The sequence below is a fragment of the Cuculus canorus genome, chromosome 2, assembly GCF_017976375.1.
Source record: "Cuculus canorus isolate bCucCan1 chromosome 2, bCucCan1.pri, whole genome shotgun sequence".
Taxonomy (NCBI): domain Eukaryota; kingdom Metazoa; phylum Chordata; class Aves; order Cuculiformes; family Cuculidae; genus Cuculus; species Cuculus canorus.
Window position 1 is genome coordinate 35980348 of NC_071402.1, and position 25813 is coordinate 36006160.

A 25813-nucleotide genomic window follows, 5' to 3' on the forward strand; every position below is an offset into this window, starting at 1 on the left:
TCGCACCTCCCTGGTGATGGACATGGTAGGCAAGGCTGGTGGTGTTTCATGGCCATGGCATGCACAGGCAACAACAGCATCCATCGTAAATGAATGAAAAAGTGTCTGTCCAGCTGAATGACAATCAAACTCAATTATCTATAACTACAGAAAAGTTGCCCTAAAAGTTGCAATGGACAAGTACCTTTCTCCAGGAAATTCTTATGAATAAATCCACATAATCAACTGTTCTGTGGGGAAGGGGCAAATAACAATAAAAACCTAAAAATTGGCATACAGTAGAAGGGACCATGCCACAAATCATCATCGGATGATTAAGAGTGATCTATTTACTATAAATATGTTATCTTCTGTGGTTTAATATTCCGTTCAGCAGTCTATACAAAACCTATATCAACTATTAACAGTGAAATGATGCAGGTTTTAGCTTACAGGTGAGGACACAGTGGGAAGGCAATTTTAGGAAGCAAATAACTGTAACAAAATAGTAAAGAGCTTTTGCTAATACATTTTCTTTTTAGTGTAAAATTGCTTAAACAAAAGCAGCTGATTGACTAGTGTAAATCATTTTAATCTCCTAGACAGTGTGATGAATGTCACAATTTAGCATCTAATACCTGCCTAAGGCTTATGGCTGAAAAGCTACTCCTTGTGCCATATGTTAGTGAAATATCCCATTGAATATGATTTTTGGACAAATTTTTAATGTGTCATTCTCTGTTTATAAACTATGTGCTGGATATAACACAATATTTTTGCATGTTTTGTTATATAACATCTTTCATCTAAGTTCCTTGATTCACTGTGCAAATCATTAGCTAATTGAAACCCGCTAGTATCAACAAAATAACACTGAAACTAAACCAGAGAGGGATCAGTTACTCTGAGTTTAGGATAAGCTTACTGCTTACTCTTAGACTTAAGGCTCAGATGGAAAATTTTAACTTTTTAATCTGAAAATAAATTTCAATACCATTTCATGTTGTGGAAAGCAAAAACAAAAAAAACACTGGAAGGTTTCTGTTTTCTTTGCAGTGTGAAATGAAAAAAATCTGAATCCTTGAAAGCTGAACTGTCATCCTCTGGCCAGCTCTGCATTTAATGAACGATATAGTGCAGATTGTACATCTCTGTGATATTAAATGACAACAGTCTTAAGTACAAGGCCTCCCTTAAAACCCGATGATATTACTACTGAGGATGTTATGACAGAATAACTTCCCACAAAAACCACCATTCTGAAATTTATCATGAATGATGTGTTAAGCTAGACTGGACCATGAGCTTGGATCCTTAGTGACCATCCAGATAATCCTCCTCAAAGATGTATTCCTGACTTGTTTCCATTCATCAGCCTTGCATTTGAGCTAAAAACTGTCTTACACTAATTTGTCTCTTTACTTGTAAACTGATCACACACTATTCAGACATTATTAAGGGAAATGAGAAGGTGACACTCATATTTGGGTCAATGCTCAAAGTAAAACTCATTGCTCTATACTATAGGAATATAAGACATACTGCATTTCTTCAGTAGTGTACGGTGTGTTTCCTTAGGAGCTAAGTAAGGGAATAGGTAAAGATTTACTGATACTTATTTATTAATACCAAATTTTCATTCATGATACAGCATTCATCTGCATTATGGTTCTTTGCCACACATAAATACATCAGACACTCTATATCTAAATGCTCCTCAACACCATACTTTTCTCTCTTTGAAGACAGAGGGCATTTAAACTGCACGACATTCAGACTTGAGTAATAACACTAGGTAGAGAGGTGAGTGTTGGTCTCTTTGCTCAAGTGATAGGTGGTAGGATGAGAGGGAATGGCCTCAAGCTGCGCCAGGGGAAGTTCAGATTGGACATAGGAAAAACTTCTTCACCAAAAGGATTATCAAGCACTGGCAGAGGCTGCCCAGGGAGGTGGTTGAGTCACCATCCCTGAAAGTATTTAAAAGATGGGTAGATGAAGTGCTTAGGGATATGATTTAGTAGTGGGCAGGTGTGGTCGGGCTTGATGATCTCAAGGGTTTCTTCCAACCTAGTAATTCTATGATTCTATGAATATCAGCAGGTACTAAAATATGACATATTACTTGCTGCTGTGTTGTGGACTACTGTAGCAGATAGACCATCTGTTATCTGAGTGAATGCAGAACATCTTGGACAACTGTAAGTTAGCACAATTGTGCCAGCAGATGAACTTGGATCAGTTATCCTGATACTTTGTTCACAGGTCCCTGGACCACAGACATACAAAAAAAGTCCTCGCAACGTGCTTGTGCCTCAAGAAACAGCACTTGCTGGCAGTTAAAGGATTTAACAGTGATCACCATCTGCTAATGTTTTGGTTCTTTAGTGGTACAGCCCAGACACAGGTAAGGTGTCCTCTCCACCACTGCTAGAATTGCTTTTGAATCTAACAATATCAACTGACATCTGAACCTAATTTATGCTCAAACACACATCAGCAGAAAAGAAGCCTAAAATGATTGTCTGCTTAATGGCAAGGTTCCTTAGCAGAAAGGAAGCCATACCATAGATGGGAAAGCCAAGATGGGTGGAACCAGGAATTGCGATTCTACTCAGAAAAGGTTATTAAGTATCATTTTCCCAAGTCTTTTCTGTAGGTGTAACACTGAGTAAAATAAAACTTTTTGTTTTATTTTTGGTTTAATTTATGTTTTGGTTCTAGTAATTGAAGTTTTCTCTACTTCCACAGCCAGTTATTACTGCTGTTGTCAGCTGTGCTGGCAATGAAATATCTCTCTATCACCTGTGGGAATTATTCTCTATCATGAAATATCACTGGCTATGATTATCATATTATTCTTATTAACTGGCCTTCTAGGAAAAGGTGTTGATAGTCGAAGCTTGGATAGAGTAATTATTAAGCGTGCAGCCTCCTTTATTTCCAAATGTTTCCTGAATTCCTCAGTTTTTCTCTGATGCTCAGTGGTTATGCACTCAGTGAATATTTCCTGCCTTTTCCCTTCCTTCAAGAAAATCACATAATGTAAACACATCAAAGCTGTTGGCTATAAGGAACTAGCAAGCGATCACCCCGAGGAGGGTCTCTCAGTCTATGAATACTACTAATAAGGCAATAAGTATGAGAGTTTCCTCAATGTGTAATTGCTTACCCCTCATCTCAGCAGGTTTTTCTTTACTTAATCATCAGCAAAATAACCCATGTAAATCACAAAACAGTCTAGTTGTTTGATCATTCCCTTTCTTTGTGCTAGCCCTTTGATATTTAACCTCCCATTTCAGTCAGCTTTACAAGAATGTTTTTGAGAGAAACAGTATGTCTCATTTGATGCTATATTAATCATTTGAAGAGAACATATATGTTGCTAGGTTTGCAGTAAGTGTATGCATATGAAAGCAGGCCCAGTCGTGGGCCACAATGAGTTCCTCCTGCAATAGACCGAGAGCCCTTCATCTTTATTGACCTAGGGAGCAGGTCAGATATGATGGCTGCTATAACAAAGACATTTCTTGAATACAAAAATGCCTTTGCAGTCACATCAGCTAATCAGTCTGAAAATCTCAATTTTATTTGGCTTTAAAATACTTCAAGATAACAGCACAATACGGCTGACATGCTAGAAGAAAGGCTAATACTTAATCTTTTCCAAGGCATGACAGACATGCAAATTAACATGACTGGAGATGGTAAGCCTTTTGGCAAACTTTAAGTGTCTTTTCACCTGCTAACTAAAACAACAACTAACTCCAGAAGAAAGTAATTTCTCCAGGTAAATAAAAACTTTCGTCCTTACTACAAATAAAAAAAAAAAACATAAAAAGAGAGAAAAAGTCTTTGCAGTATGCAATGGACTATGCTGCCTCTGTTTTGGTCTACAAATGTTTTGCTTTTCACCCAGCTTGTGAGACAGCAAGCAAACTGCATACTAACGATAGCACATTTGCCTGTTATTTTTTTTAATCAAGGTGATGGTGGTGAACTGTGACCAACAGGAAGCTGAAAAATAGCAATTCAGGACCCACCTGGACTCAGACAAAGCACAGGAACTTTCAGGTGGATCGCAAAAAAAGAAGGATAACACTTTCACCTTTCTCCTGTCCTATGGCGCCTCATCTAGCCTGACTTGAAGAAGATAACTACAGCCAACATAATTGAAAATTAATACCCTTACACATCTGTTTGTGTTACATTGGAGGTAAAAAAAATATTTAGATGTCAATTCCAAAACAAAGAAAACCTAACAGAACGAATACTCTTTTCAACAACAGAATAAGCTCTTACCCATAGAGATACACAGTATTCTGTAAAACTGATAGGAAATTAAGGTATGTAGGTTATGTGGCACATATTACTGGGATCATAGTTTCTCTCCTGCTTCATGGGATGAAATGCAGTATTTAACTGCTTGGCTCCTGCTGATTGTGAATGAAAATCCAATACTTCATTAATATTTATCTCTTTTTCTTCTAACCCTACTATACATGCTCTCTTTCGGTGTTTCAGGAAAACTAGCAATTATCACATCAAAGGTCATCAGTCCACCAGGGAAACTTCAATCCTTAACTGTTGGAGAATTGCTGCAGCCTTTGCAAACATCTCAGATTAGGTGAGCAAGTGTTTTCCCTCCTTCCTTCCCTCCTGTGACTCTTGTTGGTTTTATTTAATCAGCTTAGAAGACCTCCTTAGTTTTTCTGTGATGCGTAGACATCAAAAAGATTTTTATACTGCTGTTTTATTTATACAGAGGGAATAAAAGAATAACAATGATTAAATCATACAGCAAAATAGGCCCAGTCTGAAGGACTCTGCTGAAATTTCCCAAAAGATACTTCTGCTAAGCTCCATTCTGAAATTATTGGCAACACTCTCACTTACTTCAATAGTAACAGTAGCACTAAAGAAGGAAGGTGCTTCGTGCAGATGAAAATGACAGAGATGTTCAAGTTATTGAACAGTAGAAATCTGGAGAACAACTGAAAATTGAAGAGACTCTACTCCTGCCAACAGCAAGCACTATATAAACTAAATAAAAAAGGTATGAGTCAAATCACCAACATAAATCAAGAAACTTTTTTCAAAATAATGATATTTTAAAAAGTAATAGATTTTGTGCTCATGTTACTTTTGTTTTGCTGTTATCTATGGTTGTGCATTTTGAAAGTCTTTTCGGCAATCCTAAATTCTAAAGAACATTTATTTTTTCTTTCAAATGAGAGATAAGTTTTCCTAGAAACGTGATGCAAAAAATGAGACATCTGATAAAGCAGAGAGAATTGGCACTGTTATTATAAAAATGTGTTTCTTCAAGGCTAAGGAAGATAAAGTTCTGATGACATGCAATGGGAAGGACAACATACTCATCTGGGTTTCCAGACCCACTGGAGAATGGAACAGATCCTCCTAGAAGCTTGCTAAAGCATATAAAGACAGGGAAGTGATTTGTGACAGCTAGCATGGCTTCACCAAGGGCAAGTCCTGCCTGACCAATCTAGTGGCTTTCTATGATGGAGCGACTACATCAGTGGACATAGGAAAAGCAATGAATGTAACCTATCTGGACTTTTCCAAAGCCTTTGACACAGTTCCCCTCAACATCCTTCTCTATAAACTGGAAAGATATGCATTTGATGGGAGGACTGTTTGGTGGGTAAGGAATTTGTTGGATGGTCACATTCAAAGCGTAGTGGTCAATGGCTCGATGTCCAGACGGAGATCTGTGACAAGTGGTGTCCCTTAGGAGTCTGTACTGGGACCAGTGCTGTTTAACATTTTCATTAATGATATAGACAGCGAGATCAAGTGGTGCAGTTATCACACCAGAAGGACGGGATGTCATCCAGAGGTACCTGGACAAGCTGGAGCAGTGGGCCTGTGTGAACTTCATGAAGTTCAATAAGGCCAAATGCAAGGTCCTATACCTGGGTCGGGGCAATCTACAGTTTCAATACAGGATGGGGGATGACATGATTTAAAGCAGCCCTGTGGAGAGGGTGTTGATGGATAAAAAGCTGGATATGAGCCAGTGATGTGCACTTGCAGCCCAGAAGGGTAACAATATCCTGGGCTGCATCAAGAGAAGCGTGGGCAGCAGGTCGAGGGAGGCGATTCTCCTCCTCTACTCTGCTCTCACGAGTCCCCACCTGGAGTACTTGGCCAGTTCTGGAATCCCCAACTTAAGAAAGATATGGAAGTGTTGGAACAGGTCCAGAGGAGGGCTATGAAGATGATCAGAGGTTTGGAGCACCCCTGCTATGAGGACAGGCTGAGAGAGTTGGGGTTGTCCAGCCTGGAAAAGAGAAGGCTCTGAGGAGAAAGAAAGCAAGAAAGCTGGGGAGGGGCTTTTTACAAGGGCTTGTACAGACAAGACCAGGGGCTTTAAATTGGAAGGGGAAAGATTTAGGTTAGACATTAGGAAGAAATACTTCACAATGAGGATGATTAAGCACTGGCACAGGTTGCCCAGGGAAGTTGTGGATGACACCCTCCCTGAAAGTGTTCAAGGCCAGGTTGGATGGGGTCTTGAGCAGCCTGGTCTAGTGGGAGGTATCCCTGTCCATGGAAGGGGGTTTGGAACTAGAAGATCTTTAAGGTCCCTTCCAACCCAAACCGTTTTATGATTCTATGATCATTAATTCCAAGTATTACTTTTTTGGCTCTTGTACCTTTGCACAATGAATTATTTAGGCATGTAGGAATATTGATGCTAATAAAAACATGATTTCAGTGTCATGTAGCCTGCTAGCTTGAACAGGTTACCTCCACTAAAACAAAGTGTCATTCAGTGCTTAAAAAATCATTAAAATAAATTAACAAATTTAGCAGAAGTGTCAGGGAATACTGCTCCATTTTTTCTGAAGTAATATTTCTTTCTGACTGCTATTTCTGGCTTCAATCCTTTGCACAACTCCTGTGGCCAAGTCCCATTAAATAAGAATCTTCCCTTCTTTATGTGTTAAGTCATACAGGGAATTTGCCTTCATGATATTGTGAAGCAAAACCAAACAATTTTATCTAACTTACTGCTTTAATGTAATTAGTTGATTTGATTTAATTATTTAATCCATGCTCTCTAGTGACTCCTTTAAAGACAGACAGTAGAAGGGAATACTTCTCTGTCCTGAGCCAAGCCAGCTATATGTTCTGAAGCACGGTTTTCATTATGATATTGGGAAATCTATGTTTCTCTTCTTTACAAAAAATTAATGTTACATCTTTAAGGGTGGGGACCCATCTAAGAAGCTAGGGAACCATACAAAGCTGAGATTTCAGCCCTTCTCCCCAGCTCTGTAGCCCTCTTTACCAAGATGTGAGCTAGTTATATCCCTCCTGCATGAGATTCTTCCCTCATCATGCACTACACAGGCAACAGTTTTGGTAAGGATCCTGTTCCTGTACTCACTTTGATAGGACAGAAGGCAGAAGAGAGAGACAGGCAGAAGAGTTGTTTCTTCTCCCAGTCAACAGAAAGACCTGCTATCACCTTACTGTGTGCTGGCAAGGTTGGAAGCATTGGTATCACTATTACAGCTTTGCAGCACTTAAGTTCCTTGGACATCCTGCTAATGCAGGGCCTCCCACACAGTTAATCTGCTTAAGGTAAATATAGTAATGTGTTTTTACTGTACTTTCACTTTACTGCACTTACTCCTTGGTTGTTCCAGAGTTCAGTGTGGTTGGCCTAGCAAAGGAAACCCAAGAATTAACCTGGAGCATTTTTGTGTAGAAATAGACCTATGGCTATGGTATGAATGAACTCTATCATCCCCTGGGAAAAGAGACATTTCTTTGATTTTCAACTGAGCATGGAAAATATAGGAACTGGTATAGTATAGCAAGAAGCTGTCATTGAATCAGTGACATTTTACTATTATTTTTGTAATTAGTACATTTGGGCACACTGATATTATCAGCTTCTTAATTCCTAGTAACTGCTCTGTTTTTAGGCTTGTTAATTTTTTACAATTCAGTTAGATTTCACAACTCAGGTGCACTGAAAGTCCACTCAGGTGACCTCCTTGGGCAGGGAAGCACTGGTGGCAAAGGACATGCCACAGGTCTGCCATGTGAAAGCCATGTATGCTGAACTGCCCTTAAAGTAGACCCTCAAAGTTGAAAATAAAAGCAGAGACCACAAAGATTTTTTTTTAAGCTTTTTGTTATAAGAAACAGTGGCATCATTCCTCTTGGATGAAACTCCATCATCAGTATCAAAAGTTTTGCCTTATCAACACTCAGCTATAGTGCCTTATCACGTGTGGCTATGAGTTGTTAAAACTCACTAAGGCTCTGAAGCTGCTTCAAAGCATTCAACTCCAGGAGGGTTACAGGACAGAAATGATGCACTAACAAAAGCCATTCTGCTTAGCTGTTTCTGGATGGTGTGATAAGCACTGATTTTCAGCCACAAAGAAATGGTTCTGAATGTTGTACACAAAAGATCATGTCTTTTCCTGAAATACAGTCTTGCAATGGGGTCATCTTGAGGATAGATTAGTTTCTGAAGCTTTAGGGAAAGGTGAAAGTTTATGAAACAGAGAATAAGCAGTGTGCTTGTGGTGTAGGGACTTCTGCCGCTTAGGCTGTCTTTTTACAACAGGCTAAGGAAACTCAGTTGAAGAATACAGTATCTGGATTACACCACTGGAAGGGCAGAGGTTGTACAAAATACATTTGTTTGTTTGTTTTTTTTTTTTAATTTACGGTATGTCTACAGGCTAGTACAAACACAGTGAAATAAAAACAAATTGCACCCAAAGCTTCATGGGAGAAACACTATTCTTACTTATTGCCCCTAGGGCAATTTGCATATTGTGTGACTACAACTAACTGATAATTAATTAGCTTAATTTATAGTCCCATCAAATTCACTACTTGCATAAGTAATTTCTTAAATGACTTAGCTCATGTAGACAAACTTGGGCAATTATTGACACAGTCTGAATAATTAAACACTTCTAGGAGAAAGGCTCAAAGAAATACAAGCAAACTAAAGTCTTACCAAATGTTCTTAATAACGTTTTCTCTAGGTTCACAGGCAACGGACTTTTCTGGCTCCACAGAGCTTTCAGAATCTGTTCCACATGGCATGTCTTAGGTCCTTGTTTTGATAAGAAAAGATTAAGAGACTTGTCCAGTCAAATAGCAAGACATGGTTGGAACTACCTGTATTTATGGGAGTTCCCAATGCATTTAACAGACTATACCAACAGTAGTTTCCTTCTCAGTTTAGGCAGTGTCTTAATTTTGCCACTATTTATGTTAAATGCCTGGGAAGTTTGGGTCAGAATCTTGTCTACAGTTATAATCTAAAAATACTTGCTATATGTGATTGTTACCATCTGAGTCAACAGAGCTACACACTCAAATATCAGTCACAAATGGATCAGAATGTACTCCAGTGATAAACAGGACCATCTCAATATAACTCTTATTCACCTTTCAAATTGTGAGGCTCAATTAATATTTTTAGGAAGTTCTTGAGGATACATTGCTACAGAAATTAAACATATTTGCAGCCTATAGAAACCTTTGTTTCAGCACATTTAAGATATTTTTCTTGTTACATTTTATCTAATTATGTTTCAGTCCTGTCCATGGGTCTTAGTCTTCCACTGTCTAACAGCACATTTGAGGTTTCTGGATTTCATCTATACACAGGCTAACATTATCATTTCGGAATCTCCACTACTTAAAATAGGGCTTTTGAAAAGAAAAGTAAAAGGACATGAATATACAACCGTAAAGAAACTGGGGAATATCACAGAAGTTTATTGTGTGGAATTCTCTGCTTTCAGCCAGGCAAAATCAAGCGCAGCTAAAAACAACTTAATTCGGAAGTGCCTCCGTCAGGTATGGAAATAGCATGCTTCAACTGCAGTAACTTTCATAGCCATCATAGACCACCAAGATTTCAATAAATCTGAGGCTATGCTTTCAAGACTGCTCTAGGACATACGTGTCTCATTGTCACATGAAGAACATACATGTACATTAAAATTTTGGAGAAACTGAAGGAATCAGTGCTGGAGTGCTATTTCGTGCCATAGGCTTTCAAGAGATGCCCAGGTCATAGTGCAAGTGTTAGTCTAGGATTGATGCATTAAACTCTCCTGCTGTGAAGTACAGTTTAGAGATGTGCACACATTGTTAAAATCAATCTATTATTGACAACTTAAAAACATCTATCCTACTAAATTTAAGTAAGCACTAAAGCCCCCTCAATCTATAGATATCCAGAGTGGATTCTGGAATGCATGGACCTCTCTAACTGAACCCAGAACCATATAACTCCTCCTGACTTCAGAAAGACATTAGTTAAAATTAAAAAAAAAAAAACAACAAACAAGCCAAAACCAAACCATACAAACTATGTGCAGTCTTCAAGCACTGTGCCTCCGCTAATAAACTGCAAACTCCTCTTCTAGGAAAATGGACCATGGTGCAGAAGCAAATTCTTCACTTCCCTCTCACCTTGCAACCTGCCAGCCTCAGGGCTGACAGCAATGCCAGCTCCACTATGGGCTTGGCAGAGCAGCATTGAGCCCAAATTAATAAGGCCAATTGGATACAGGTTGACACCATCAAGAGCCTTTGTGTTTCCCAGAGAACTGGCTTACCAAAGAGCCAGATAAGATTCATATGGGCTTATTAACTCCAGCTCTGTGTAATGCAAAAGCAGCTGTACTGATTATGGAGTTGAGATGCTCCTGGAAGCAGTGTAGGCGCGCATTCATGTGGCTCTGAACTCCAGCTAAATATCTGTGGCATGAATAATCTGCAACACATGGATAACCAAGTACTGACAGTATCCTGCTTCTGAATGGATGCACAACCAACATACCTAGTGAGGCAATGCTGACACAGAAGAATTCAAGAGCTCTGAGCCTAAAAAAAACTCAAAACCTTCTTTATGTTTTTGCACAGAAAAACAAGGCTGAATTTTATTATTTAAAGGAAGGAATTTTATTACTTATACTTAGATTCACCTTCATGAGTAGGATCAAGCTCAAAAATCTACAAATAACTTTAGCTCTGTTTTGCAACTTGTCAGTGTTTCTTAGGTCCTAGGCTAAGCCTCTCTCAAAGGTACAAACTTGCCCCTAAGGATCCCACCTTGCCTAGTGCTAAACAACTTCTGAAGGTGATAAGTGTTCTTACTTTATGGTACTTATCATTGTTTGTTCAGACTCTGCAGGACGAGCTCTCTAACTTCTGGTTTTAATATTTTCATTGGAAATGAATACGTGTAATTGACTTATGCAGTGCTTAACGAGGGTTAGCTTAACTAAATGCTTACTGAGCACCCTGTGTATCTTAATCATGAGAAAGATACTTTGGAGGTACTTGCCTCATGAATATAGACATATCTATCCCTTTTGTAATAGGAAAATGCACATAAGAATAAGTTAGCCATGCACTAGATTTTAGTTACCCCTGAGGGCCATATAACAGAATAGGGCGGAAATTATTAACGTTAAAATCACAGCAGTTTTAATCCAATCATCATCTTTACTTCACCCATGTATCTGCATACACTTAAATAATTACACTAGATGGGATTCATCTCCACAATGTAGGTATCTAGATTTAATTCTCAAAACGCTGGTGTCACTACATGAGGTAGGTGTGTAAACTCCCATGACAGAGGGGACTGTCATGACAGAGGAGCCTGCATAGTTAGGGGAACCTGCAAACTATTTGGCTGTCCAGGCACAGCTCTCCAAGCCCTATGTGCTGTATTGACACAAATGCTATTTGACTACAATGGGAGATCATATATTTAAACACTAAAATCTGCACCCAGGCCTCCTAATCCCACCCAGTAAATCAGGTAATTTAACCTCCCTGGAGATGTCTCTTTGAGTTGTATTTTAAGTTACAACTATTGTACTGCTACAAAAGGTACAGAGAAAGAGGAAGATGATGAAACAGTCACACTGCGGAAATTTACTTAAATTTTCATGATTTCCATCTTGTGTCTGGGGAACTAATGTTCACCACAACAAAATAGAACTAGAGATTATATCTATGCCTTTATATATATCTACCTACAGGCCCACACCGACATACATATGCATTATTTTCCTTTCTTATATACCCATTTAAAACTCAATACACTTATTTCCTCATAATGGTAGAGGAAAGCATATTACTGTCCTATAATTTGCAGCTGGGAGAAAAAATGTAAGACTTGTATTCAAAAGCATCAATTGTAATCCTGAATTTTAAAAACATAATCCAATATGATACTGTTGCCTTTGGAAGAGTGACACTGACGTAAGACTTCACTTACAACACTAAAATATTTGCTTACTGCTTTTCCTTACGCTTTGTGCCTGAGGACCCAGCACTACTGTGAAGGAAAGCTGGGCACAATTTTGCCCTCTAATGCTTTTTTACTTTCTCCCAAAGCCTAATAGACCATCATACTTGACGATGCCCTGTTCTCCTTTTCTCTGCTCAGCTGTGCTAAGCAACCTAAAGGAGATCTCAAATTTTGCTGTCAAGAGGTTAGGAGTAAACTTTATTGCATTTTCAGATCACACTTAGTCTGATCTTCCATTTGCCATTTTTACATCTTCCACAGCTTTCTTCAAAGTTAAAAAGGCAACCAGGAGGATAACAAAACCCAAAAGGCTTGAGGAAGTGTTTAAAGTTAGGGAAACTTTGATAAAGAAATATGTGATGAGAGGAAAGGGTGAAAGGAGGCAGTGAAACAAATGGCACAGATGTGAAAAAGGCATGTCAATGCACAAATATGCACTGATTAAGCTAATCAGGTTCAGTTAAAACCCTGCATGGACACCTCTAGGAACTGTGACACATATATGAAAAAATGAACAATCTGACAATACTTGGTTCACTATATCAAATGTGCTTTTCAGCAAGCATGCAACAACTCACACCACTACCCCTTCACAGAAACTTAACCTCATAGGACCTTAACTTCAGAAAAATGATCAAAATACTCTACACCTATAGTGCTACACAGTTTAAGACACCTAATGTTCCTCGAAGTCCTAATGCTAGCTAGGCTTCTGGATCTGCTCAGCTGTCACCCTGTCTTTGTTGCACTAATTGCCTAAGATTCTGCCTTTTAGCTAAAGCTCTTTGAAAGATGCAAAAAAGTCATAAGTCTCCAGAGGAGCCCAATTTGTGAGGCACACATCGGTCATGGAAAATTCATGGGATATTGGGGCACCACCAGGAAACTGAAGTCTGAGATTCAAGCCCTCCTACTCCTCCTTGATGACATCTGGAGCTCCAGCTCCAGTCCCAGGACATTTCCTTAGTCACAAGGCAATGGTGGCAAAAGATTCAGTCTACCTCTCCTGGGAAAGCTGCTCCAGGCAAGACCCATATACTGAGGAGGAGAAGGGGGGCATAGTTCTGCAGGTTAGATCACTTGAAGTGGGGATGGAGTGTTGACGTTCTTGAGACCTTTCTGCTCTTTCTCAAATGACAATTTTGGGATAACATATAAACAGTCTAGGATCAAGCACTGAGACCAAGGGCATGACTTCAGGCTCTAAGTAACTGCTTCCCAGAGAAGCTTGACTGTATCCCTGACCTCCTGCAGTTGTACAGAAGACAGATATCTAGGGCAGTCCCTATAAGCAGTTTCCCCTTGTTCAGATGCCAGTCTATGAGAAAAAAAACTAGCACAGAGATAGTAGGTGTCTGAAAATACTTAGCAAATACTATTCCCAGAGCATCATAAACTTAACTCCCTTTGTTGGCTTTTGTCTTAGAGAATAAAACTTTTCTCGCAGCTTTCTTCACCACTAAAATGTACAGGAGAAGCCGTGTGTAGTCTGTGACTGTTTGGGAAATGTCAGGCTCCCATCTGAGCCGCTTAATGCATTTTCTGATTACCTGTTAAAGATGACTCACAACATTGTGTAAATCTTGGTATTGTTATGTGATTTGCTTTGTCACTCAACAACTTGGAAAAGAGCCAGGAAAGCAGCACTTTAGCTCTGCTCCTGAGTTTCAGCTATTTGATCAGTCCTCCTTCCTTAGGACTAATGCTTGCAAAGTTTCACAGAGGTTGTTTTTTATAACCGCAGTTGTAAGGTTAGTTCGACCCACCATATCTTAAAACCCAATAAAAATATAAATGATTCTTTCCATTTATTGAGATGACCAAGAAGAAATTTGTTACCTCAGTGAAGTCAGCTTTAAAATTGTTTGCTATTTAGCTAAAGGCATAAAAATTCCTTCAGATCTGAACTAAATGAAGCTATAGATTTCAGAGCTGCTCAAAGGCACAGAGCCCTCTTAGGCAGAGGCTAGTTTGCCAAATTCATTGAATGAATGTTAAAAAGACCCTGATCCACTCAAACACAGAAACAACTTGTCATTACTTGCACTGTCAATACCTGAAAACATGTGACCTTTGCTGCTGGCAAAGTAACATCTTATAGCCAAGAGGTACATTAAACAAGCTTAACACAGAATCATTTTGACACTAACATTAATCTAGGTCATGCGGACTTAGGACAATCACAAATCTTCTTTTATAGCTTGAAGCAGGTCAAACACCTCCCTTTATAGAAACAGCATTTGAGTTCACACAGCTACAGAAAATACCCATTATTTAAAATAAACAGCTCTAAGACATATACAAAATATTTTAAGTAGCAGCATTCTATCCTGCTTATTTTTCTTTGCAGTTTTAACAGTATATATTATTCTATTCCTCAGTAAACTCTTTCTTAGTTTGGTAGCACCAACAGTGCTAGTTGAAAATGCATTTCCTTATTTATACTGATAGAAAATACATAAGTCTGTGAGGAGAAAAAAAAGTCAGTGAAACGTAAGAGCCAGAAGGTGCACATATTTCATAGAAATATCATAGAATATGGATTCATAGAATTATTTAGGTTGGAAACCTTTAAGATCATCGAGGTCATACATTTCAAGTTTGTATTTTAAAACTCTGATCTATGGAAGTATTTTGTTGCTATTCAATGTACTGATTAATAACTCACATAAACTGTTGTCCTGCACTGAAAATCCAGCTTGCAAAGTGACACCTTATTATGCAGCAGTATTTGCTTAGTGGATAAAAAACTTCAGAACTAATCTAATGGTAAAAAAAAAAAAAGAAGAAAAGTTTAGTATTTTTTCCCCTTTTATTTCCTTTTGGACAATGTTCTTAAAAATGTAAACAGACTTTTATGTCACCTTGTGTATTAACTCAATAGTTAATTACATTCCTGTCAGATACAGTGGAGTAAGTCCTCTGGAGAAAAATGGCTTGTTCAGATGTTTAAATGGTGATAATCTAATGAGTAACTCTATAGAGGGCATCTAAAGTTTGTAGACAGCAAATCTTTGCTAAAGGAACATGTCTAATGCAGCCTATATACCTTTAGTACCAGATAGAAGTTGTTTGCTGGACAGCAAAAATTACATAACTTTACTACACTCACTGTAACCATCACTAATCACTGAAGATGTGGAAACCTCTTGATACTGGTCTTATGACAGAGCTGCACATTAATAAAAATCACCACAAAGTTTTCAGAAGTCTGAAAGCCTGAACAAAACAGCTCTACCTGGAATGTGACAGATCCACTCAACTCTCTCATCACATTTTTTTTCCAGCAAACACCTAAAAGCATCCCCGTGCCATCTATTCCAGTTAATATCCTTTGAGTTAACATTTAGATCACTGCTGCTGTTGTATTTCAGTAGCACACTTCACCTTCACCTCTGTATCACCTCTCTTTATTTTTATCGCAGCCCATGCTGTGTGTGCAATACAATACTCAGACTGGGAGAAAAGTTTCTCAGCAAAGACCAAGCAGAAAGTTTTCAGTGCACCCAAGAATCAGACCATGCATTCAGAAAGTGGTATAGCGGGACTTGGTAGCAACTAGAAGGGAAATAATGCAAAAAAGATAAAAGTTATCACCCCAAAATATTCTCAAAATATTTCTCTTCTTTCGTAAGGTTAATATTTCATCATGATCCAGCTGAGTATCTCAAGGTGTGAAAGCCATCCGTTGTGTTTGTTCTGAGGATCACAGAACATAATCCTTTCAGAATACTGTCACCCAAGCATGAGGCCCTGCAAACACAGTTTACCACTTCAATGGCATCATCATTACATGGGATATTTACAAATTTATCTAAATCACAACCTAAATTCAAAGTTCAAGTTTCCGTAGAAAAGCTGTACTCTTTTGTTGCCTTACTGTATCCTGGGTGATTTCAATAGTTACGTGTAGTTTAATATTCAGCAACACACGGTGTACCTGATGGTTTACTTTAGTACTATTAGTACTATCTAAACTATGAAAAGTTGTGGGCAAGGCCTCCTACCTAAGTTTAAAAGTGAATCTGTATATCAGAATTTAAAACTGCTGGTGAACAATGTTTTTATTTCAGTTACAATTACTGTGTCATCGTATCTTTATTTGCTTTCAATTAGTTGCATGGTTGAACATCGTCACTCAGTCATGCCTCTGGCTATTTGTAAAAATAGAATTAATGGCTATAAAGACCTGCTTTGTTAATCAGTGGTCATATTTTATTGTCTTAAGTCATCTTAATTTGCCTCTCACAAGATTTAAAAATCCCATAGAAGCTCTGGACCTGATAACCAAAGGGTCGGAGAATGCCTTCAGTGGGAACCGGTGTGGCCTGCAGCTTCCAGGATCAGTTCCTAGAGATAAACATGCCCACTGTGTGACACACAGCTGCTGAGCCGTGAAGCCTGGGATTTCTCCATGGCATTTATGAGCATCCCATTAATGCATTATCCAAGCACTCTGCAATCTTAAATGTATCCATTTCTGCAGCTCTCTTGGGAGACCATGAAGCAATGTTTTCCCTGTGGCACTGACTGTTGCACTGCTGTACAGGAAATCTTGACTGGAGCAAAGAGGTGAGACTAAATTCCTCTAAGTTAACCAACTAACTACTGTGTCAGCTTTCTCACTGCAATGTAGCACCAAGGGACCTGAGAAGGGTGTGATAACTTAAACAATCTCACACATACTCCTCATCTCTCATGTGTACACGCTCCTATCTGTTAAGAACCAAAAGACTGGCTGGAAACTCACACATTTTTCTTCCACACGAGGAATAAACTGTAAAACATGGTTGAATTCCTCCCCAGAAGTAATATCCTCACTCTCAGCATTTCTCTGGGTGAGAACCTGCACTTCAGTAGTACATAATCTGATTTCTTGTCAAGACCAAAATCTACCATGCATTCACATGACAGAAAATAGGCCATTTTCTTCTTCCTTCTGGGAACAGATTGAGGAGGCAATAGGGAGAATGACTGCAATTTGAGGAAACAATGTGCAAAGAAATGTTGTCTTACATCTGTAAATCTGCAAGCCAACAACAAATGCTGGAAACTTTTCCCATTAGTGTTTCTTGGCCCCAAGTCAGTATTCTGCTTCATTGCTATGTCAATAGCACATATACATATATAAACACATGTCCAAGTGCTTTTCTCACTGCAAGTAGATCTAAGCAGTTGAAGATATGTCATTTTTTTTTCTAGATGACCAAAGAAGTCCTCTGTGTAGAAATGTTAATCTTATCCATATACTTACTTCATTCAAAAAGTATTTACAGTTTTAATATTACTGTATCTCACCACTGATGTCCCATTAAGCAGTTCTGTTTATTTGTATGATTTTGCTTTAGCTGTTTGCTCTTGTCATTCTAGTCTTAATACATAAAGCCAGAAAAGAGTTTTCTTTCTAGTATTCTTCTTTCTATTCCCTGACTATATCATTACAATCTTAATGATGCTATAGGTCTACTTCCTAACAAAGATATTTTTCAGTTTTTCAAGAAAAACAGTGAGATACTTCCATATCAAGTTACTGGTGGTAGAAGTATGTAGTCAAAAAAGATCATGCTTCCTAAACACCCATCTGACTGGGAGAAGGTCTGAAGGAACAGGTAGAGGAAATAATGACACATATAATTATTTTTAAAAATCCACATTAAAAAATTCCCTACATGAAATATTAGAAATAAATTTATCAGACTATGTGTGTCTTATTTTGATGCCCTTGCACAGCACCAGTTCTCCACTAAGGCACAGTACCAGTTCTCCACTAAGGCACAGTAATATGACCGATAGTGGATAGGAAGGAAGTGACTTGGCTCTTACAGGAAAAAAACCAAACAAATAAACTGAGTGTGGGAAAAGGTTCATAAATACTTTCAGAGACTGGCATTTTGAAAGCTTGATCTTGAAATCTTAAAAGTATACTGTTAATGAGTTTCTCATTAAGGCACACAATGCGGAGAATCACACTCGTAAGAAAACCAGCGAAGCAACCTAATCAGCAGCTGAGAACACCTTCCACTAAGTAGCAGGAGGAAACGAAGGAGAAAAGTCTCATGCTCCCTCTTTGGAGCTCTACTGGTGTGAACTAATTTAATAGGGATGAACAGCCACAAAGGCAAACAAGTGCCTATTTCTTCATAAAAGTGACATGTGGTAGGTTGTGGATACACTAAAACTGAATCCCAGAATCTTCAATTTCACAGCTTCTAAAGGAGAAACTCCAAGTTCACAGACTTTCTACTGTATCGACAGGCTGTAAAAAACTCCCTCTGGATCTTAATCAATGGTGTATATAGAAAAACATAGTAAGTGTTTATGTGTGAGAGGGTGATGGAAAAGAAAACCAAACGGAAAGGACACTTGTTTACCCAGTCAGGTCAGAAATGTGCTGTCGGCAAGAAAGTATCATAGTATCATAGTATATTTAGGGTTGGAAGGGACCCTAAAGATCATCTAGTTCCAAACCCCCTGCCATGGGCAGGGACATCCCACTAGATCAGGCTGCCCAAGGCCCCATCCAACCTGGCCTTGAACACCTCCAGGGGTGGGGCTGCCACGACCTCCCTGGGCAGCCTGTGCCGGTGTCTCACCACTCTCATAGTGAAGAAAGTCAAAAAATAAAGAAGAAGCAAAGAGGCAAAGCTGTGTCTCCTTGGAATATCTCATTTTACCAGCTATATCTATTGAAGTTAAAAGCCATTTACCCTAATGCATTTAGTGGTAAATTCCTTTATTTTTCAGCTAATAATCCACTTCTACATAATCCTCTTTTCCAAACCAAGAAACTACACAACATGACAGGAAGAAAAGTGTTGAGAATTCATCAGTTTTGTTTCCAAAAGTGTAATATACTAATAAAATAGAACTAAGGTCACTGATGGCAGAGATCATTCGGGTGGGATGCAGAAGCGAATAGTTCAGCACATACTTAGCAGATAATCTTTGTGTAGGTGCGTGCGTCAGAACGTGCACGTATATGCATCACAGAGATGAACCTCAGTGTTAAGAGCATTTTTCTCATGAGACTTGCTTATTTTTGGAAGGTAATTCCTTGTGACCTTTTAGCTGGATAGAAAGAAAAAGCATCTACACAAGGAGATGAGAATGCTTGACAAGATCCTGGCTAAAGAAAGGCTGCCTGATTACAGATTCAGAACAACTTGGCTGCATTCTGTGTAGACAGCTAATAACAATGAAAAACCACAGAACAGAAACAGCAACACTACAAAAAGATCATAGCTCTGCTGCACACCTTCTAGCAGGATGCCCAACAAGATCTTCTGCTAGTAGACCAGTGATTGCGCTCTCAGTGTGCATACAGTAAAATTAAGGGTGGTACAGTAAAAGTCACTTGCCCTTGCTGTATGTCTGTTCCTCAGCTTTCCAGCCTCTCCTAACAATCTACTGCCTGTTAGGATTTTTCTGAGTTATTCTGTGATACCCATCTGAACATCTATCCAGGTTTCTTGCTTGGAGACACCACTGGTCAGCCTGGTAGCCTCAACTTGTAGATCCCTCAGGGAGATGCACTCTTCCTAAACCATGTAACCTGGATTAAAATGCCATAATATAAGCCTCTCCAGTTCTTGTTCCAAGATCATATTAATTTCAAATGAAATTAAATATGTTTTTCAAGCTCTTACACCTCCTCAAAATAATCTGAGTCCAAAAGCCCATTTGGAACTCGGACTGGGATATGTGTGTGTGCAGTAAGGAACTAAATTTCTGAAAAACCTGACCCTGAGGGTTAAGTTGTATTTGACTTAATTAACTGAAGTTGGCTTTTGGAATGTCAGCGGATAATGTGCCAGGAAAGTCTTAGCAGTGAGAGTGTCATTAATAGATTATATACATAAGAGACACGATTTTTAAGCTTCAGGTCAAAAAGCCACCTTTTCGTTTTTCTTGGAACTTTCCAACTATTTTATCCATGGTGCAAGTGATAACACTTTATTTCAAAATAAATATTCTGAAAGCATTCCTAATACTGACAAATATGTATTACGTTTATGCATACTTCACAATTACATTATATGAGATACATAACCTTAAATCTGTAGACAAAAAGTATGTTTATAAATTATTCTTGAGAAATTTTTCTACTATAGCACTTGATGTAGTCAATGAAGAATGAACCTCTAATGTTTCAGGTTAGATAAACAATATCCAAGCTTTGGTTTGTTGTTTGGTTGTTTTTTTAAAAACAGACTTTGGACCTGCAAAAATTGCTTGGAAATCTTCCAATATAAAGTCCTTCATATAACTATTTGTGCTTCCTCACTTTGGTAGACTGGGAACATCACCAAAATGATCACTTGTCATTTCATTGAACAGAACTGGAAGACACTGTAAATAATAACCCAATTCATTCTCTTCAACGAAAGCAAGATCACCCATCTGAATCATGTTATTTCATAACTTCCACTTCTGTGGAAATCCAAGGCATGCATATTCTTGGCCCCACTCTAGTTAACCTCTTTAAAAGCAACCTAGGAAAAATATAGGTAAAGCTATAGGTAAACCTAGGAAAAATTAGACAAAGCTGGGAGGGAACATTAGGCTAGAGCTGGAAACAATGACTAGATGAATGGTATAGGACAGCCTGGATATCCTCACATGCTGTATGTAAGCAAACTATATATGCTTTATATGGGCTCAACAGATTGCCACACATCTGGAGGGAAAATAAAGCAGATTGAATAATCTTATATTCATTTTAATTCTTATGGAACTTTAGCTGAAGATCTGGAAATTTAAATATTCTATAATTAAAATAAACTACGAGGTAACATGTCAAATAGTAACTGGTTCCAACCAAAATTCCATACAATGACTCGCACGTGAAATAAACTTGATGTATACCAGCTGTCCTTCATTTCTATTGCCTTAATTGTAAACCCAAATTTACATCTACCACATATATACCTGTTATGAAATCACACGCATTTGTAAATTATTTAACCAGAAATACTTTATGTAAATGAGGTGACAGAAAATAATACAGATGAGGGGAAAAAAAGAATCTCAAAACATGTCAAGCTTCCTGCTCTGTGATCTGTCATGTGGCTTTATATTTTTTATTTGTTAAGTTGAGATGTATGTTTTGATACTCAGCTCAGTGCCATAATTCCCACATCACAAGGTCAGCACACAATTTGCTGTGACATCATAATTCCACCAAAAAGTCAGCCAGGCCTTGAAAGCATATAACTAGTGCAGATCTTTCAGAATTCCTTTGGTGAAGTCTCATAAGACAGCTTGCATACTGCTTTTCTTTACCATGACCAGCCGCATACAGAGAAATTAGCTTCAAGTTTTCATAATCGTAATGTTCACATAAACAAGAGAAATTTCCGAACCATTACTTTTTGCTTAATGTATATCTTTCCCTTCAGGAAAAGTGCACTTTTATCTTGACATAACTCAAGCCTATAAAATATTTATTTTCATAGTCTCAGGAAAGGCATATATTTTGTTCACAGTATATTATTCAACAACCACAAACCATTTGATTTCTGGATGTCTTGACAAATAGAAAGTTAATAGCAGCAAACTTTGGATTGAGAAACTATCTGTGTAATCATTTACTGGCTAACTAAAATGTTAAGGGTCCTTGGGTTAGTCTTGAGCCTTTAAAGTTTGGCAGGATAGAACCTCCTGAAGATTTACTACAGCTTAATTATTGACCTGACATAATACTTAAGCTATTTAGCACATGCTGATGGCTTGTTTGGTTTAATTAATTACTGAATAAGCATTTTGGTTTTTTACCTTTGAAGATTTTCCTGTGCCTTGGTTAATTTTCATAGCATTGAACAGAAGTCTGTATGTCCTGCTCACTGAATTTATTATCAACAAAACCTGCAAAAATGGAAAAACACATTAATACTTATAGCTGCTACGAATCACACATTTTAGTTGTAACACAAGCTCTGTTCATACTAGATTTAGAATCTGCTTGCAAAACTAAACTTATTAGTTCCTATTTATTTTGCTGAATCACCCTGGAGAACCAAGTTTATCCATGTCTAATTACCTTGCTTACAAGTCAGGAAGCTGCCATAGTTAAAATAATTGAAACAGAGAGCATGCATTAATTTTTAAAGATCCTGACTTCATTGTGTTTTGTTCATTATTAAAGTACCTCTCAATGCTTACCTGCTTTTTCAATGTCCTAATACAGCCAAAAAAACTTATGGCAGATGAACATGAGGTAAAAAAACTTGAGAATAATTTAATCATTTCATCATTTCAACTGCTGTAAAATAACTGTACAGAAATTATAAGCTATATTTTATTTTGCTGTCAAAACCAAATAAAAGTGTTTTACTTTTGTATTCCCTGTGGGAAAGCTCTATCAAATTCAACAGAATTTTACCTCTTCAGGTTAGGCATAGTCTTACCGTTTGGCTAACAAAAGTTTTACATCTCCAGCCTCAGATTCTAATGGATGATTTAAACACCTAGATGGCCATCACTAAGTTCTGCAACTTGTCAGGACATTTTCTGAGAATATTTATAATATTTTAATAGAATTTTCAGTTTTGGAGATACTTGTTTTGGCTGTCATAGTTGTTCATTCATTTATTTGTTCTTTTCTAAAGTGAGGTAATAATAAAATAATGTATAAATTAGCACAAAAAAATCCATTTTGTCTTTAGGTATCTGAAATGTGAGTACCAGTATCTACTATGTTAATCCAAATTCCTCACCCATCTTATTCCTTTGACAAGAAACAATCAGTTCATATCTACTTTCTCCTCTTCTGAGCTCATACGTGACTCCAGCCAGGAGAAAGTTTCATGGTCAAAACAAGAGGTTTCTTTCATTTATTTTCATGAACTCAGGAAATATTTTGCTGGCATGAGCTGTAGTTTCACATTGCTTTATCCTCAACTAGTCACAAACTTCTGACAGAGGAGACATCACCTTCCCCTCCCATTCTGGCAGTATGTCTCTCAGGCACGTCCAGCATGCACGCTCTTGGGGCTGAGGGAAGACAGGTGAAGGGACTAATGGGACCAAATATTAATCCTGACAGCCAAAACCATACCAGCAAATAGGTTAGTTTTCAGATGGGTCAGCTCTATCATCTGGCTCCCCATGTTGTCACACGTCTGCCTGTGCTATCTCAAGAAAGGAGCAGAACTGGGAGCCATCACCCCAGCAGTCAGCATGTACATCATGAATTCCTCTCCTTGGACATGTGGACGCTAAAAATACTGAACAGGGTATTCCTGCTGAAGCCAGACTATTAGTTGAAACAGCCTCCCTCTAGGCTTTAGTTTTCTATGTTGTGAAGTCTCTTTCCCTGTCAATCTCTCTGCTCCCCTTCTTTGCGACCTCTCTCCGTCTGCTGCACCACCCTTCTGGGAAGGGCCTGTCCAATTCTGACTGCCTAATGCTTACGCACTATTGAAACAGCTCTGGGATTTGACGTTGGGTTTGGAACTAGCACACTTTACTGTTTCTCACAGCTGTTTTATGAGGGCAGTGGCGAAGAAGTCTGTTTTGAGGATAATGAATGCAGTTAGAATCTTCAGTTGAGAACTTCTGAAAAGCCAGATCCAACCTTATTAGGAAAATTGGTGATTTGCACAGACACCCATAACAGGAAAAAGGACCACTTATGGGGAGCATTATTTCATGCGCAGCTGGGTACTTGGGACCAAAAAAACCCGAAATCCCAGGAAAAACTGAGGCATTTACAACTTCCAGGGTATACAGTTGGGAGGAAAAAAAAAAAAGAAAGAATGAACCCTTCATTCAACAAACCACAAATGAAGACAGTGTAAATCAAACAATCTGAAATATATACACCCTTAATATGCTGTTACAAAATGAAATGTAACCCTTACTTCTCTAATACAGAACAGGTCAGTACAGTGGCATATATAGTGCCTGGCAGCGGACTCATTGCTTCAGTTAATCAGAAGGCATTGTGGATTTTAAATCACTGGCTTTTATGTGGTCAAGTCTGTGAAGATCTGGATAAGTTTAAATAAAAAGCTGCCAGTATTTGGGAACTTAACAAACTACATCGTAGTTATTACGCTATAAATAAGTACTTGCAATACTATGGTCTTCTAAATCTTACCTTTTTCGAATACAAGAAAGAAATATTGTCATTATTTTTCCACTCTTTCTCAGTTCAGTCTTTTTTCCCCCCTGTAATAAATAAACCAATAGAAAGTTACAACAATTTCTAAGCAATAAATTTCCTAATTTTTTTAATGGAAAAAGAATACATACCAGCAGAACAGGAAAGATACTGCATAAAGAAATTCTTTTTGAGCTGTCTCACGATCCTCACTAGGACCATTGTCTCTAATTTCAGCAGGGAAGGGTTACACCTAAGTACACTGCTACTGCAACTTTCCTCATTTATCAACAATTCTCTTTTTTCTTTAATTCTTTTCTTTAGAAGGTTATACTAAATAGGGTACAGTATCTACAGAGGGCAGTAGCTCTCTAGAGCTGCTTCTACAGGTGCAAAGTAGAAATCCAGCAAGACTTATTTAGATTCCAGCCAGTAAGCTCACTCAAGCATGCTTCCTAATAAATCAAAAAAACAAACGAATGTGCTGTTAGGTTTTCAAGTTAGTAGTGGCTGTGAAAGCCAATAGGTCTTCTGGGATTTCACCTTGAAAATTTAAGCTCAGAATCTAGATTGGACACTCTTAATGAACAACAAAAATACATAGGCATGAAATAATTTGCGACATGAAAAATAATTTTATTATTTTGTTACCTACTACACATTTTTGGCTCTCTTTCTTTGAGAGCTTGGTCTCTCCAGATTTAAATAATTTATTTTTTCTTGATCATATTCCAATTTTTTAGCAATGCTGTAAGAGCTAGGATAATCAGACTGAAGGGTTTCTTTGTGATTCTCACTAGTAATCATTGAACTTTTTTGCTCACTACAACTGTCACATGAAGTTACGGGCAACTAATGAAGACTTATCTTCCTCTCTGGATACCCTCAGCACTCTTGGCTGTGTATACTGCTTGGACCAAAAGGCTAGGAATTAAAAAAAGCACTCACTGTCAGTCACACTCAACACAACTTATCTGTCCAAATGGTCACATAAGCTCTTCACATCATGTGAGCCAACCTGCTGGCCTTCAGAGTGCAATAAGTCTGAGGTGACCAGTGCTAGGGATGGATGAGTGTATGAAGCCCCTTCAAACAGGAGGCGGATGAATGCACAGTAGGGTTGTAGCAATTTTTTTCCTCCAGCAAAATTTGTAACAAATTAAAAGGCCAAGAAGTCAAAACTGACATGGTTTTTACACTTACTGTATCTAGACCAAGCCTCAAGCACATGACACATTGAAAAATTAGCTATCAATCAGCCACAATCAGTACAAGAGGATGTAAAGAATAGGTATGCAATGCTAGAAGAGGATGAATCCAATTTTCCCCTCAAATTTGAAACATAAATGAAGTCTTTCTATGTTTTGTTACAGTTACTTGTTGTAGTT

The 25813-nt window shown here is 38.1% G+C and overlaps 1 protein-coding gene across 2 annotated transcripts in view; it reads right to left on the minus strand.

The window, feature by feature from the left end:
* SULF1 (sulfatase 1) overlaps positions 1 to 25813 on the minus strand; it is a 126255-nt gene that overhangs the window by 81863 nt on the left and 18579 nt on the right. For both annotated transcript variants that reach the window (XM_054057637.1, XM_054057640.1), the window contains exons 2-3: positions 24423 to 24493; positions 22097 to 22186 (exon numbers count right to left, since the gene is read on the minus strand). The gene's annotated coding sequence lies outside the window, so the exon portion shown is untranslated. The remainder of the gene's footprint in view (positions 1 to 22096; positions 22187 to 24422; positions 24494 to 25813) is intronic.